Source organism: Pleuronectes platessa, chromosome 5, assembly GCF_947347685.1.
Source record: "Pleuronectes platessa chromosome 5, fPlePla1.1, whole genome shotgun sequence".
NCBI classification, from domain to species: Eukaryota; Metazoa; Chordata; class Actinopteri; order Pleuronectiformes; family Pleuronectidae; genus Pleuronectes; species Pleuronectes platessa.
Window position 1 is genome coordinate 15,149,630 of NC_070630.1, and position 18,596 is coordinate 15,168,225.

General features: G+C 38.9%; 1 long non-coding RNA gene across 1 annotated transcript; it reads left to right on the forward strand.

The window, feature by feature from the left end:
* Window positions 1–14,300: 14,300 nt before the first annotated feature.
* On the forward strand, window positions 14,301–16,251 carry LOC128440143 (uncharacterized). Its single transcript, XR_008338481.1, has 2 exons — window positions 14,301–14,524; window positions 15,338–16,251. It is a non-coding gene; the product is annotated as an uncharacterized LOC128440143 (long non-coding RNA).
* The last annotated feature ends 2,345 nt before the right edge of the window (window positions 16,252–18,596 follow it).

Below are 18,596 nucleotides of genomic sequence, written 5' to 3' on the forward strand. Positions count from 1 at the left end.
GGAGGACTATCACAAGAGCAGACAGGAAGTCAAAAAGAGAGACACACATTGAAAGATGTTTCAAAGTAAAACATGAAACAAAGTGAAAAACAAATAAACAAACAAAGAAAATGATTCCATCCATCGCATCCGGTGGTCGTCTAACGTTGGCTTGCTCAATAAACCAAAAAACAAAAAGTTTGGCGGAGCAGTTTTCTGTTGCTATGCACTAAAGGTTTGGAACAAACTCCCACCACACATATGACACAGCTTCCTCTGTTGACAGTTTTAAGAAACAACTCAAGACATATTTCCACGAGCTTGCATTAATAAATCAAATCTTTTTTTCTATAAATCCTTTTCCTAAGATTTTGTTTATTTGTAATAGCGTACTCATTGATCTGTTATTTCATGTCTTTGATTTTATTGTGAAGCACTTTGGGCTGCATTTTATGTATGAAAAGGCCTTTAAAAATAAAGTTTAGCATTATTATTATTATTGTATCTACTTATAATCTTTTAAGGGGCATCTAGTGCAATGGGCAGCTCACATTCTTGAATAAGGGATGGAGTTAACCCTGGGCAGGTTGCCAGCTGTTTGCACAAACAACATTTAGAAACAAACAACCATTCACACTCACATTCAAACCGACTGTAAATATAGAGCAAACACAAATCCAGAAATACAAATCCACAAAGGAAAGTCCAAACACAAGGAAACTGCTTGTCCTCAGCATTCAGTTGACCAAAAATAATTCATCACAAAGCTCCCAAGGACAAAGTTAATCAAATATTCAACAAAGGACAGAGTCCTGACAAACATTCAGGATGGGAAGCCACATGTTTACACATATTTCTCCGTGTTTCATTTTGTCCTGCTTGACATATGGCAAAAGCATGTTGATGGTAGATAGAGTTATACAATACAATACAAAACACGTCAATTTCCCAGGTCATAAAATGTCTCCTTTTCAGGAGCAAGTCTTGATCCATAGTGTGAACGGTCTGCAGCAGACACACACATCCTCATTCACATGCTCAAATGCTGCCGTGATCTTCGACTCACAGCCGCACCCCATTTAGGCACAGAGCTGTTGTATGTGTCCATCTGCGGTGAACATTCATGACAGATGGGAGACATTTTGAAGAGCCAATCGCCATTACGCTTCCCGAAGGAGCAACTACCTGGAACGACAAATCACTCCTCTGTTCATTTCTGCACCACCCCCTATTCCCTTCCTTCTCCACAGGCTCCCGCCACAGCAGGGGGGAGATTTAACACAACGCACCGCTGTAAATGACAAACCTGTCAGGCACATGAGACGGAAAGAGAAAGTGAAAACGTAGGCGGGGCGGATGGGAAGAGAGAACTGCAGAAGGGATTTTGATTTATTGGCAGATGAGAGAAAAAGAGGCATAATATACATGAGAGAGTGAGGTGTACAGTTTACAGTGGATACGCATCATCGATCATGTGGAAAAAAGTGGTCACGACTTTTTGAAAAAGTTACTTGAATTGACAGCAGAGAGAGAAGAGAGAAGGCAAAGGTAATAGAGACGTTTTAATGATGTGTGATATTTTGACAATCTATCTGGATTCTATCTTTTTGATTTCAAACCGTTTATTGGAGTTTTTTTAGGGGCCAATCACGTGAGAGAGGACAGGGCCATCCTGAAAAAGGGGCGGAAGTCCAATACAGAGTTGAAATTGGAAGAAAATGGCATTTACATATGAACTCGTTCTCATCAAAAGGGAATGTAAGGATGATAAAATGATGCAGTGTTATTTTAGTGCCAGGGATGAGTGTCAGTAGATTTTCAAGGCCATTGACAAGACTGGTAAGACTCTTGGAAAGACACATCACAAATAGTCAAAATAGAAATCAAGGCAAATGATGATCTAGATAATTTTTCAAAATGATAAGGACGAATATGAAGCTGCCTTAAGACATGCACTGAATTCACTGCTGAAGGAGATGTATGTGACAATGGAAATGTCAGAGTGAGAGGGTCTGGAAAATCTAACTTTTTCCTGCCAGCCCCTTAGTAAGAACTCTGGATACACTGGGAGCGAGTGGTCCTGTCGATGACGTTTCTTACCCAAGATTGCAGGATGAAAAAGAGGTGCCATACTTACGAAGACCCTGCAAAGACGATTGAAGAGCTCCTGGTAAAACAAGCAGACGCAAGTTTCAATGTGCTGTACAAAAAAAGGATACAAGATGTCCATATCCTGCCTGATTCATGCTGCGCCACCCCTCATCTGAACACTGTGGAAAAGTGTTTGTTGTGAATGCATCTAACCAGGAAACCATCACCTGCTGTGTTTGTCATAAATGAAAGGCAACATGTCCGTACAATGAGGCCCGGGTTTTTTTACAGATTTCACATCTGACATGTCTGTATAATCTATTTGTGAAAGATGTCGTCAATTTAACACAACATGTGTGCACCTTTCTAATCTGGAATTTTCAACAGTGTTGCCCTGTTTAGCTCTCACTAGCAAATAGATTCTTTGAGTGGTTTGCGCGTGTGAGTATAATGATGTGAGAGCTTGTGACAGAGCGAAAGCAATGGTGGAGAGGTGAAGATGGCCAAAGTGACAGAGACAGATAGAGATTTCAAAAGGCTACCGTTTCTTATCAACAAAGGTCACTCAAGCAATTACGTGACACATTGATTTATATCCCTCGAGGGACACTCTCGCACAAAGGCGAGCACAACACACAAACGCACACGTGCACAAACTCAAATACACACACGCAGAGAGCTGGTATCAATCTGCTGCCCAGCCCTAATTATTATTGTTTTCTGTGGAAGTCTTGTGGCTGGCTGAGATCATTAAGGTCTTGACCACTGGGATGAGGCTGTTTTTAGTCTTTCCACTTGCTCTTTGCCACATCCTGACAAGCCAGTCCATTCATTATATAAAACATCCATCAGTCACTCTCATCCCACAGCTCGTCTGTGCCCTTTTATAGATTTGAGTCCGACAGAAAGTGGAAGAGACAGACATTTGGACTCTTCCTCTCCACTGGATATATAGCAAATGTATGTATCTCTGTAAAATATGTTTATGGTGCACAAGTGATGAAGATCGCATGCACTTGTTATATTAGATTAAAGAAAATGTTCACCCATATTAGACTTGCAGTGGAGGGCATTACTCCTGCTAATGAAATGAAGAAAAAATTGAATCAACGGCCTCTGATACCCTCTCTGATTTAGGTTAATGTGCTTTAGTAAGCGTTTTACATTTTTATTCCCAAGTTTGGCATTTGAAAATAAATACTGACTTTTAGACCAGAAACTATGCTAAAACAGTCCCTGTAATTAGAAAACATTGGTGTGTGAGGCTTATCAAGCATACAGTTAACATTTTGTAGACGTAGGGAGCTATACTATAATGGAAGTTCAATGTACCAGTTTATCTTCATTCTTTAATCCTAAACTATGACCCAGAGCTGAAAATGATGTGGATCAATGGATTGCAGACTTTAAAAAGGATCACGTCAGGTAAAGACCACAGCCCTCTCATTGCAGTACGCAGGGCACCAATACAGAGAGCAAACAAAAAAACATAAAAACAAATGGTCATCCTTAACTTGCTCAATATTTGGCCATTGACATTTGGCAATGTAATAATTACATTAAATAACATATCATTTAGCTGAAGCTTTTATCATTCAGCCATGAGGGTACAAACCCAGAGCAGCAAGAATCATGTAAGGACATAGGCTTCAAAAAAGCCAAACCACAAAGTGCTACATGCAATTTATAAGGGCTCCTTAGTATTATTCTTTTTCAGCATCAGAGTTGACGATGGTTATTAGACATCGTCTTCTCAACCAAGGTGTAGTCGGTTGTACTCATTCCACCATTTAGGAGCAAGGACAGCAAACAGTCGTGATTTTGTTGAGTGGCTGTAGGTGCCCCTCGCAGTGAGGGAGCAGCAAGCTGGCGTGTACGGATTTAACCATGTCTTGGATGTAGACCCGATTTGTTCGCAGCACAGTTTGCAAGTACTACTCTCTGGAAGCGGATAAGGGCAGCCACTGATAACCAGTGAAGGGAGTAGAGGAGCGATGTAAGTACATGAGAAGTAATTGCCACCATTATAAGTTAGTTGTAAAATTGTGTTTCATAGTATTTTACATTATTTTGCAGCTTTTTGTTTCTGTTACTAAAACCGTACTATGTAGAACTTATTTAATTTCCCTATGGTGCCTGTAAGTAACTCATCCTACTATTGCTACCTCAGTCATTGTTTTTAAACTGAACATGTCTATAGCCTTTCGTATGGTCATGGATGGCTACTTGGGCACATCAGTGGTTTGAGATCAATTCTAATATCATCATGTCAAGAGACAAGGATACATTTTGAACATGCTGAGGCTTATCGGCTAATCATAGTTGAATGGTTAACATGCTAACATTGTCTAATAACTGCTTACGACAAAATAAAGCCGAGGTTGCTGGGAATGTGATCATAATTAGGTTCAGGTATGGTGTTAGGTCGGCTTATTCCAGGCTGGGACTTTTAAATGTGGCTGAAAATTCCATGGTTCCACTTTGTGAACACAGGTTCTGTTTAGTCACTGATCTCTCCGAAACACCAGCGGGAGTATCATCAGTCAATGTCTATGTATGCAACACTGCAATCAAAAAGGAGAGGGACGCATTTCATTTCATATTTTTCTGAGGAAGTCCTGGACAAATTTGAAATAGGCTCTTAGCTTGTTTCTTCAAAATGCCAAGTCTACACCCTTGTCATCCTGTATGTTTAGCACAATATGGCATCACAACGCAATGATTCAATCAAGCCATTTGCAATCACATTTCTTTGCTGCCCTCCCAAGGGCAAAGTGTGTGTGCTCACTACGAGGCAAAGTAATTCCACTCTGCTGTCAAGCCAAAGTTGGTCTCCTTGGTACGTATGTGTACACACACACACACACACACACACACACACAAACATTTTAAACTCATGCATTAAGTTATTTAAACAAGCATTAACGCAAAAAAATTCATTGCATAATGCTAATCCCACCCTCCTGATAGACCATATAGCCAAACTTTAACATGGTAATGTGTATACAGTGCTTGCATCCATACACAACAGGCAAAGAGCTTATTAAACATTGCTGTCTCCTGCAGTGAGCCTTGGTTTCCAAGGGCTTCTGTTCATCTTGGCAATCAGCGCAGAACTAACGCAAGAGGGACTTTACAGACACACACTTGCAGCCATCTTGAATTTAATACCATGCAAGCACAGAGAGACACAGCTTGAGTGCATTTAGATTAATAGGTTAATTTACCTACAGTATTGTATGGGCAAAACTAGCACAGCTGCAAGTATCCATGAACCTACAAATATATTCTAACCACACACACTTCATTGCCATGTGTGTGTATAATTTTGACCTCCCCTGAAGCCAGAATGGTGCAGAAAAAACTAATCAGTGGGAGGCGGTAGACAATCTGAATGAATGTCCCAAAAAGTTACTTTATATTTTATACTAAATAGTTTGTTTTAGTTTTATTTTATTTCCTGGATTACGCCAGATTGCAATGAATTAAGGTTCAACTGAATCAACCTAACATTAAACATATGCTTAGCAGTTAGCAATTGTTTTGTGTTGAAATCTGCATATGATTCAAATAAAATATCTATATATTGAAGTATAAATTGATTAAAATTGCCAAATGCACTGTTCTGTGAAAATACTATTAACAATAAAAACAAAACTAAAACAATTACCAGGAAGAAATCCCCGGAGTTATCCCACAACACGCTGGAGGCATAGCATATCCCAGCTGGGCTGGGAATGCCTCAAGATCCCCAGGAACCCCCCCTGGCGACCTGAGCCCAGATTAGCAGATGGCAAAGGATGGATGGATAAAACTAATACCCGTCCTGTTCTAACATGACTGAAATGGGCAATCACAAAGCTCCACATCCATAGCTAATTCAGAAATAATTTCTTCTTTCATCTAGATCAAATTCCACCTGCAGTACCAGAGTCAGTTCAATAGGGAGGAGGGGGGGGGGGCTAGACTGATACACACTTTTCTGTTTTTACGGACTAAAAGTGGACAACCTCGGAAACATATAACATTCATTAGGTATAAGGCAACTTAATCAAGCATTTCCCTAATGTGAAGTCATCAAAAGTACAGATGTCCTGACAAAGCAGGTTTTCCTTCGGGGGTTGGTCCTCACATGCACATAAAGATAAGCTGCAGAGCACACGCACACACACACTCTCTGTTAGGTGACAGTGACTGTATTTTATATGACATAATTACCTGAGGCGGTGTTAAACAATTACTGAGCCTTTGAATGGATTTAATTGACTTGTGGAGAGGGCACTTCACTTTCTGCTGATTCATTAGTCAAAAACAATGGGCAACTAATTGAATTGAGGCCCAAATGCAAGTTGGTGGAAAAGCAATAAGTGTCCATACTAAGAATCTCCTGCATAAACACTCTCACTAAGAAACACACACACATGGATTGTTCTATAGCAAGTGGTTGCCATCACAATAAATAGTGGGTTCTTTCTAAACAACTGCCTATTATTAAATTATTCTAATTAATCATGTAAGTAATGAAGCAGTCTTATCAACATCCGTTATTGAGAGGAAGTAATAACAGTTCATCTCGTGTAACACACATAGGACTAGACTGTATCTGCATGACAACATCTCTAAATGCTGAAGTGAATGGGAGACCAGTGGGTGCAGTTGCTCCCAGCACCACTGAGGATGTGATTTCACCGGTTTGTTTATCAGCAGGATTACGCAAAAAAGTACATAACACGTTTCAACCAACAATACAACAGGGCGGGTGAAAGAGACTTGGGCCAGGAAATAACACATTAAGGTTCAGTGAAGATCTGCTTTAAAGGCTGAACCAAGACTTTCTTTATCTCTCCCCTGTTACAGTGCAAAGTTTGCTGCATTTCTTTTTTTGACATTTCTGGAAATTTCTCAGGAATGTATGTATGGAGGTTGATGTAAAAAAGAAATCCGACATATTTATTATACTGATATCTATGTACGTATTCAATAGGGTACAGACTATCAGACTACCATTATAAGAGGTGGATAGTGATCCTTTGGATTTTTTGGCCTTAGCAGAGGCTCATTCTCCCGCTTTCTATTAGTCTTCATTAAACTAAGGAAAGTAAATATCAAGTGCTGCAGTAAAATACTCAAACATTAAGAAGGTTCTTCAGCTCCACCTAGCCATGCTATTACTGATATTATAACTTCAAAATTAGTAATATAACAAATATGAAAAAGAGTTACAAAAGAATATAATGCATAAAACAACTTTGACGAACTGCAAACTATACAACACCTGATACAAACACAACTTTCATTTTGTTCCTGCAATGCTTTATATCGAGTTGACTTGCAGAGCTTTTATTTTGAAAAGTTGTGAACATGGCCCTGGAGATTGTACCGATTGCTTAACACACCTCAGAAAATAACGACCTTTTAAAAAACCAAAGTAAATAATAATTCAAACTTATGTAGATGCCACAGCTGTGAATAATAATAAAGATTCAATTTCATTATATGAAAAACATTGCTCTATAACTGGGTAGGATGAATACAATGTTTTCCAACTTCACTCTGCATTATGGACTGTTTTAAAAAAAGCTCTGCACATAAACTCCAGAACACAGACACTAAAAGAGTGACAGAATATTGTAGAGCTGTTTGAGGGGGACTCACTATGACAAGGAATAACTCTGAAGTAGCTCCATAGCAATATTTGCTATCCACTGGACAAATATTGTTGTGATTTGATACAATGACAAATGAACCAAGCTTAGTATTCTTCAGATGTAATAGCCTATCAACGTGCCTATGCAGTATACACAAATACAACCCATATACAGTGTGAATACCAGGAATTTGCGGAAATAATACAATAAACTAGAAAAATGTACTATTTAATGTGCTCACCATATAGCTGATCTGAATGAATACAACTGAATATGCAATTCTTCCTCTTTCTGGTTAATTTTCCAAGGCAGGTTTGAGAAGCACATCAAATCTGTCCATGGAATTGGATTCCAAGTTCAATTTGCTCTGTAGAATTACTGTTTGCCATCTCAGCTTGGTGGGATTCCTTCTATTCCCGTAGACCCCCCCCCCCCCCAGCACCTCCCCCTTCCTCTGATTGTGTTGTAATAGAGTTGTCAGAGGGGACAGTGGGGTTTGGTTGTAAAGTCTTCGGTACACACTGTACCAATGTCTGGCAAACTTGCAGTGGTAATGCAAATACCTGGTAATGCTTTCAAACTTTCCTTTCTTTTTGCCGTTTGGCAGACAACAAAAGAAAACGCTGGATAGACTTAAATAAATTCTGGCAAACTGTAATTAATCCCTGAGAGATTTAAAGTTGAATTTCTAGTTGAATAATTATTTTGCAAAAAAGTTTGTTATGAAAAACGTTGGTCAGAAATATGACAAAAATAAGGATAAACTGGACCAAATATACAATGTGAGAAAAGTGCATAGAATACCATGTAAAATATTTAATGGATTCATCAATATTGTAAAATAAATGTTCACTACTCCATAATACACCTGTACATTTGAATAATTTTGCCTTTGTAAACACTGAAAACATATCAGATATGCCTTATGCCTTTATCTGTTGCAATATGTGAAAGTTTGTCTGCATATAAGTGTTATGAACTGTGGAGTGGAATAATTGATATTACATGATTAACTGATGTAATTGCTGTGCCTGTCATTGCTGATTGCTGCACCAGGAAAAAGCTAAGTTTGATTGGCCTCCCTGTGTGAGAAACATCCTCTTGCTAAGAGTGTGTGTGCGTGTGTGTGTGTGTGTGCACATTCAAACCTGAATGCAGCAATAACCGATAACATTCCTTAGAATAATATATATTCAGATGTGATGTGAAATATGAGAGGGGAATAAATCATATTTGATATATCCATCATAACCAGGGATTGACTAAATAAGGGAGACAGAAAGCAGCGTGATGAATTGATCAGTGAGGACTATTTTCATTTTTTCGCCCCCTGCTGCAATTCTCATTGCTCTACTTCTTTATAGACATTTCACTGACGGCTCAAGCCATTGTGAGGCCATGCATCAAATAAGGGATCTACTTCTCAATAAAGCCAAATCAATGTTCACTTGGGAATGAATTTGAAGAAGTGAGTTTATTGAAAAGCACTGGTGTGTACAGGAAGAACACTCACTTAAAATGCTAAATAAAAAGAGAATAAATAAATACAATGAACAAATTCTAAAGGATTTTGGAGCTGCACATTTCACTCTTTCAGAAAGTTTATAATCTTGAGATTTTTTCAGGAAATAGGAGGCAGAATAATCTATAGCATAATGAGATCAGTAGCACACAAAAGATTTATGAAGAGTTACAGCAACACAAAAGCAGTTAGGTTGAGACAACTGAGATCAGAGAGAATTATTATATGATTATGTTCAAAACCTTTTGGATAGGGACACAATTAGAAATGTAAGGTTAGTCATCCCAGTTATAATACTACACAGACAGTATTTACTACTTGCAAAATAGAAGTGAAGTAAGGCTAATATCAAATGAAAGAACAAACATGATGGCAGTGAAAGTTGTGTGTTATTTTGACGAGAGGACAATAATTGAAGACAACGATGATTAAGTTAACTTAAAATGGATCAGGTTCATCTAGATTGATACACTTCTGTGTTCAATTATTTGAGGTTTACGTAAAGTAGTTTTCCCTTTGTTGGATTAGCTGAGCCAGTAATAATTGTCTGCTGAGCCATTCTCATCAGCAGTCACTGCTTTTCTGTTGTTCTTCTATTTCCTGTTTTACACTCGTAACCTTGTTAGGGTTATGAGCAATTGTGTAAAATATGCAGACCTCCACAATTTGAGAAGTCTAACTTTGCAATTCTGGCAAACAATGTTATAAGGGTTGGTTTTGTGGATAGATCAGTTTAGTCTACCTCAGGTACTCTCAATTATTATATTGACTTTGTTTTATTTCGGAGAGGTAAAGTGACAGTTAAGTAATGTTATTATAATAGGACATTCATTTGAATGAAAAGGACACATGCTCTTATAAATACTTGTAATCAATAAGTGATGATATATATATACATTTTAGACCCATTTTTCAAACCAGTATAAACAAGCAACACTTCACAATATTATACAGAAACCCAACAATGAGCAAACAATCTGCGACAGTGGGCAGTGTTTCAAACTTGTATTGTGAGTTTACAGTTAGCAGGATATCTCAAAACCTGCGTTTGAATTCTTGAAACTGTAATAATGCTTAAATGCAATGGGCCCTTTCACCAGGTTGTAAATATCAACTGCAAGGACAGGAGCCATAAGGCCCAGTCACTTATACGACTAAAGTAACCTATAATTTTAAGAGAATTATGGTGTAAGACCTCGATCAATTTTCAATCTGATCCTCAAGTTTTTATTTTGTAATATTAAAGATCTGTTATAAATCATCCCATTTGAGCATGAAGCACAGACATAAAGTGATATGATTGGATATGAGGTAAGTCAACCACTACAATGTGCAAATATTTAGATTATCTACTTTTAATGCCCTATATTTGAAACGTGCCTTTGTTTTACTTAAATCAAAACTACATATATTAATCAGCAAATGTAGCCACAGCACAGTATCAGCTACTCCAAAGGAACATGAACCTTTCTGGAAGTGTTGAGTAAAGGGAGGAAGAAAATCTGGATAAAGGTGATTAAAGATTATGCATATCATATCGAACAATGGACCTACAGATTATATTTTCTCATTTCCCTTTAATAACAAAAGTTGAGGATGAAATAAATAAATACTTCATAGCCGTTTCCATATGTGCGTTATTTCCTTGATTTCTGGCAGCCTGGGGCCACGGTGTACTGTCGGTGTAGCCATGGTTCTGCTTATTACAGCTGTCAGTCACCACATCAGCACCAACAGGGAACTGCCTTCACACACCATGATACACACACACACACACACAACCACACACACAACCACACAATCAATCATGTGTAATTAAGGTGTATAGATATCTTGCAGTCAGTAACGTGTCTGCATAGCGAGAGTCACAGAATGACAGAATAATAACCATCATTAAGATATAAAGACAGAGGCTCGTAGTTCAAACAAATCTCTCTCCCTCTACCCATCATTTACTCAACTGTGTGGGCGTGTATGTAAATGGAGAGGTACCTGCATTTACCTGAGTATTGGCCTGAATTTGAGATTCTACATGCAACAATTAACTTCATTCCATGAGCCTTGTTCAGTGCATAACACTTGTGGGATAAGTATAAATATCGCTCTTCTTGGGATCTGTAATAATCCTGATGTGACTTAGTATATTTATATATGTGTGCATGTCACTTATTTAGATATTATCTCATCCGTGTGTGTTTTCCCGCTTGCATGTGTGCGCACTATGCATTTGTTCTGCGAGTTTCCCTTTGTTGGACATGAATGGTAATTGCAGCTTTTGTTGACTGCTGGAGGCAGGTGGTGAGCCATCTGGTGACAGCAGGTAAGAGAGAAGGATGGAGGGGCTTTGGGGACGGAGGAGTGCTGAGTGGCGGCGGAAGGGATGGATGCGTCCTTCCATCAATCACACTAGGATGAACAGCAGGCATGGGGCAATGGCAGGGGTTGGAGGAAGGAAGCGGGGACAGAGAATGAGAGACGGAGATAAGAGAGTTGCTGCGTTACTCTGAGAGGGGCCTGATCATAATGTGTGGACATGGGCAGCTGTGTGGCTGTGCACATGCCTTTGTGATAATAAAGGAATAACGAGATGGAAAGAGATTAAAGGGGAGGGAGAGCTGACAGACAAAGCAGTAAAAATACTATAAAAGCTGGTAATATAAATGGTTACATTATATAACCCTAGTTTAATGAGCGGTCAGAGCATGATGGGGCTTACAATGACTCTAATCGAACATGTATTTGGGGGCCACGCCATCAGGACGGGGTACTATGTTGTTGGTTAGTGGCGATTTGGTCACACACTTGCTCGTGTCATACCCATTGCACAGTCAACTGTGGCATACTTTTTGTTGCTAGTCTTTAGGATTTTAAGGTCTAAAGTCATCAAATTCATGACTTAAGTCAACCACAAGTCCTCTGACTCCATTCCACATCTTTACTGTAATTCAATTTATAAACCTACCCTTTCATTGTCCCGACTCCTAGTACATTCGTCTTAAATTGATTTATAGTTTGTACACTGTTGTTTTTGAGAGCCCAGTAAGTCCTACATAAAATGAATGCCAGTTCCCAAATGGAGGTAAGTGGCATCAATCTGCCGTGTGTTGACACCGCAGCTTATTTCTGGGTTTATGCAGATGCAGCTTGCTGTACACTGCATGGCAGATCTGTGATTGGCAGGGCAGTTATGAATAACTATGCATAAAACACCTTTGTTTGGACTGGTGGGTAAGTGCAGAAGTAATGGCTATATAAATAAATGGGTAGTAAAATGCAGGGAGGTAAAGAATTAGGTTGCCATGGTCAGGGCCACAGACTCCAGTCATTTCCCTGTGTATCAAGTGTTTTTACAACTTGTGTTACCCTTTTTTATTGTCTCTCAGTGTCTGTGCCACGGGTGTGGTGTGATGCTCCTCACTCTCTGCTCATGCCTACATACTTGTCTATGATCATTACGTCAGCCCAGTACTTGAACCCTGGTTCCTCATGTTGGTTTATCTCTCTGTGTTTGCTTGAACCACCATTTGTTCCTGTGTTTCGGGATCACCCCCTGCTTTCCTGTCTGCCCACTCATCTCTCCACCTGCCAGGCTCAAGGACCAGCTCATCATTCTAAAGCCTGCCCATCTCCACCAGCCTCCAGTCTCCCTCAAGCTCCTGACTCGCCGGCCAGCTCCTCATCGCTCCCATCCTTCGCCAGCTTCCCCCAATCCCTTACCTCACCTGCCAGCACTCTAATCCTCATTCCTTGCTCAGCTCAGCTTTGCCATCCACCAGCTCCCCCTTTGCCCTCCACCTTCGCCAGCTGGTGCCCTCACCCCCCCCTCATCACTTATTTCAAAGCCTTTTTCAACAAAATCCTCATCTGAACTTCATCTCTGCCTTCTCCTTTTGACTTAACTTACAGCCAACAAGAGGAGGAATACAGGAAAGATGTTTATCATGTACTGTTCATCACTTTAGATGTGATAATATGGCTATTGTTTGCCAAGTTCAACAGCTCATCGCCATATTGTTATTTTAAAGTTTAAGTCACCGGCAACCCAGCATGTCAAGGTCCCAGGTAAAGGTAGTCTTAGAATGCATACATCCTTGGAACCCTGCTACCGCCATAGATTGAATGAATTCTGTTGGACATAGTTCCTGGAATGCCATATTCGGATCTGCTGAAAAACTTAACAGGTCCTTTCATGGCCTACATCGCATACTTCCACAAAGTTTGTTTATTTGTATTTTTTGGTGAAATCCTGTTAACAGACAGGCAAGAGGAAAGATAACCTCTATGTCGGAGGTAATACTTTGTGTTAAACATCGGAATTATCTAAAAAAATATATATTTCCCTGTGTTCATTTAAAGAAGAAATCCACCTGCAACCACAATGCACTATCTTTTCCTAAATCTACACATCTATGTATCCATCAGTACATTTGCTGTAGTACATGTCTTTACCCTCTTCACTGACTTTTCAGCAGTGAAAAGATGATTCAGTAGATTCTGTAGCTTTGATGTGCCAAGGGATTTCCAGAACAGACAACTCCCATATGTATCGCCTGATAGTTATACATCCGCAGCCTCCATACAGCTGTCCCATGGTACAGATGAGAGGGATAAGACAAACCATAAGGGAAAAGTTATGACACAAGTCGTCATCATCAAACAACTGACTGCTTGGTATAGATGCCTCGTCGGATGCAGTATCTGTCCCAGTCGTTCGAGCTGTCTCCTGCTTATTCTTCCTCCTGCTCTCAGTCATTTGGTGTAGTTGGTATGTATGTATTTTGACAGAGATTCCTCACGCTGCACAGCACAGCATCAGTCTCAAGGATTCGCAATTGCAGCAACAAGCCAGTGCACACTCGAGAAGCCGTCATATCAGGCCCGGCCCGAGGCATAAGCGATACAAGCGGGCGCTTGGGGCCTCCTGACCGCCAGGGGGCCCCCTATCGGAAAAAAAAATTTATAATTAAAAATAATTAAAAATAATAATAATAATAATATTAAATAACTTAAACAAGTGACCTGATTGAATGAAATAAAGAATACATCTATACAAGAAAATTCTGATTTTACGATCAATATATCTGCCAGCGTTCAAGTCATGCATATCAACTGCGTGCTCAATCTGCTGACAGATAATTTGCGGTCATAGACAGACACTGCATAATACTCAAGGTTAAGTTGGAAGGGACATATATAAGCATGTCATCTAAAAGGACGTATCTCTCTGGTGCCCAAAAACGGAAAAAGAAAAGGACAGAAGATGAGAAAAAAGAGCAAGATAAAGGTATGATTGCATGATTATTTAAAATATGTTTTGAACTCATTTGAGGGAGGAGCAGCTCAAGCTATCATAGGAGTTAGCTAGCTAGCTAGCTAGCGAGTTAATGTCATCTTATATTTGCCATCACATGAGCTATATTCATCAACAGTGTATGTATCTCATTAATATACATTTATCTAGGTGTATATCAGATGTCAACGATATTGGCAGTGTTTAGGATGTTCAATCAAACATGTACTGCTAGCTCTTGCCAGGCTTAATCTAACGTTAGCTCGCTGACTGAGGTGGACATTAGCACTAGTAGCTAGCTACATGAAAACAGTACTGTTTTATAAATGTGACATAGTGGTGAGTCTGACAGCGACTAAGTGCAGAGTCTTAGTCCGTGAGATATCGGTTTATATTGGAGGAAACAGCCAAAGGTGAACTTAACCTTCTAGGTGTAAGGGATGCAAGCTAGCATTGCTGTGCCTGTGCACGTTAGTAAAAGTGACATCTCAGCCAAAGATGGAGCACAATGTGCGCTCTGCTCTAAGATCTTTGTTGAGAGATGGCCTATTGGTCTTTATGAGAAAACACCATGTTGAAGTGAGGAGACGTCTGTGATAAAAATATACTTATATTGTATTAATATTATATTTAGGATGTTAAGTGTTCACCACACTGCAATTAGGCTGTGCCTTATTTTGCCTCACTAGAATAGGAATGGTTAGGTGTGGAATTGTTTGTTGATGAGTGTAAGTAATGATGGCAAAATAAACTCATTTTTCATAAACTCACTATCAACTATGCACTTTTGCAATGTTATTTTTTCAGGAACACTGTTGAAGTATTTTGGAGCACAACCAACTGTACCTGCCCCCGATGTGTCATCAAGTGTCAGTGCCTCCACAGCTGATGATACAGCAGGTGAGGTTTTTCTTGATGGCAAATGGCTACATAGTCTTTTATTGTTATTAGTATTAATAGCAAAGTTGGCCAAGCAATATCATATAATGATGTCATCAATGACTTTGCCTCCCGAAAAGCTAGGAAGGAAAGATTTTGAGGACAGTTACATTGTATTGAGACAGTTGGGAATATTTTCACAATAATTGATTGTTGAACCCTTGCTGTCATGTTACTGACTTATCAGTTTTGTTATTATCGTTTATTTGAATGTTTTGAAACAGTTTGATTTTAGAAGTTCCAAATAGTTAGTTTAAAAGGTTAATTGAATACTGAGTCACTTTCATTATTTAATCTATGTATCTATGTAACGTTCTATTTTTTATTATATTCATGCTTGTCTATTTTGGTTTTATTTTGTAATTGGAAATTGCTAACTTAATACGCATTTGCACAGTTGCAAATTATTTATTTAATATGTTTGTGATCGTTTGTTTGGAATACAGAGGCACTATCATTATTTATTTTTTTATTTTTTAATGTTATTTTTGATAATACTAATGTTTGTGTATTTTGATTTCAGTTTAAGATTGCACATTTACAAATCTGTTGAAAGATCTGTTTATTAAACTGATACTTTAAAAAAAAATACAAATGCTGTGGTATTTAATTATTTTACAATTTAACTTCAGTAAACCACACTTGATGCTTTACTTTGAATATGAAAGTTTAAAATAAATCTGTGATCTAAGTGCCCTCTAAGGTTAAAAGGTGACTGTTTTGGTGTAAATAACGACTATAATAATACAGGGGTCTATCAAGGGACAAAAGTCTAGAATATTTTTGGCATGAGAGCAACTGAATGAGCCTTCCAGGCCCAAGAGGTCAAGGGGCACTAAAGCCCAAGCCCAAGTCACCATCTCAATAAGTCAAAAAGCAAAATGCTATGAATATGCTTAAATTTAGGTATTTCCCTTCTCCAGCTGGCCATATAAAAAATACAGGAAATCACATCTACGTAATTCAGTATTAATACAATTGATAATGTCAATTAATTCATTGTCAAATCATTGTAGTGTGACATTTTTGTCAATAATCGTCGAGCGCAAATGACTCCGCTAGGTGGGAGGGGGGGCCCCAATATCAAATTCTGCTTAGGGCCCCCGAAAGGCTTGGGCCGGCCCTGCGTCATATGGACCATGACTAGCAGCTTATCAGGTCACTTGACAGACAACAATCGCTTGTAAGATCTATTAAAGAGGACCACCCACTGCAGTACCAGGGGAGTGGTGCAACAAATTCAAAACAATGTATTTTGTGTAGCTATTCCTATATCGTCATTGCTCTGTGAATAAATTGATAGAATGGTCTTGGATTGCTTTACAAACTTATAGGTGTGTATATATATATGTTTCAAATTGGAATTTTGCATCTAATATTTACTTTGAAAGATGAATGCAATTATATAAGTAAACCTAGCTATTCATATTATTTCCAGTACAACAACCTTTCAAGCCTTGAGAACAGAATTATATTGAATTTGTTTCCGAAATGATAAAATTCTGGTAACTGTTGAAGCCTTAGATGATATATTGCAGTTGAACTCTTGTAATATGTAATATATATTTTTAATATTTATTTTCTGCCATTTATAGCATGTTATCAAAATCCTAGGAATTAATTTCAATATAATGCTTTAACCTTTCAGTATAAGCCCATCCAAATCCCTTTTATCCAAAAGTTGTTCAGTGGAGGGGCTTCTTCCTCTGCCCAGCCTACAGCCATTTGATGGGGGGTCTCGTGAACACACAGTGAATGGCAGGTTGCCTCTCGCCTCAGGCTTTCCTGCTAGCGATCTGAAAGTTCACAGCATTCATGTGGTAGAAATAAAGTGTCTTTAGATGCCTAAGGGAAACTCTTGTTTGTTCCCGTATTTCGTGACATTCAAACTCTTGTTAACTATTTGTCCCCTGCAAAGTTGTTTCAAGAGTGAAAGGATCACAGAAACCAAACAAATCGTGTAGGGTACTTTATTTTGGGCCATTCATTTGGAATGCATTCATTGAATTGATTGTGATTAAAGTGATACTAAATGTATATCAATTCATAAAGAACAGGGAGATACATACTTAATTATTATATGTTTCTGTGGCAACTGTTTGCAGTTACAATTTTGGTTCATATACAAAAGACATGTTTTTTAATAGTGACAATGTGAAGGGAGTAATTTAATTCATAGGATACAGAGATATATTCAAAGAAAGCGGTGGTGTAAAGGTGTCTTGCAGATGACCACAGAATAATTTGCAGGCTGAATACAATCTCCAAGACGTAGGCGGACATGTGTCCCTATCAAAGATCAAGAGGAGAGAGCAACAGAATACACTGCAGTAAGTCATAAAGAGCATTAGAGACCTGATTGCAGTACATATTGGGCCGTATCTGGCGTGTAGTAGTGTTGTTGTGTTATATGGCTGTCAGCCCATTTTAAATAATCAGTATGGATCCCGATGAGATTTTATTCTGCATTTAAAGTTTACGTTGCATAAGATGATATTGTTGGCAAGCTCAATTAGGACTGTGCATAAAACACATTAATTAATGAGATATGTTTATGATACAATCATCAAATGATGATGAACGAGCGATGAGATTTTAGTTGGCACATCCTGATTCCGTAACTTTCAGGAACAGGACAGGAGAGAGGTGGAGATTAGGAGCGAGCAGAGGAGATGAGGAGTGTGACAGACAGATTAGACTCTAAACGGGAGCTGCTGAAGAGGTGAGGAAGAGGAGGCCGTCAGACAAACAGACCGGACACAAAGTGAACTCCGTTTGTCACAGTTCAAAAGGAGCACAGCGTCTCAACTTCGATATTAATCATACTTGGCAGTATGTCATTACAATTTCTGCACTGGTCCTTTTTAAAACAGGAAGTAAATCAGTCTGAATGTGTCTGCAAAATGTAGATTATAACGATCTCTGTTGTCCTCAGTGTCTCTGTACTGTTTTAAGAGCTTCTCCTTCAGTTCATTAAATCCCTGCAGCTGTATGAGAGCAGCAGAACACATGTTGATGAATCTGCATCCTCTGATCTGTTTGCACATTACTCTCCACTGTCTTTTCCCCTTATTAAAGTGCAATCGAGACCACGCTCCTACAAAGTAGGTCCACTAAGCTGTGCACT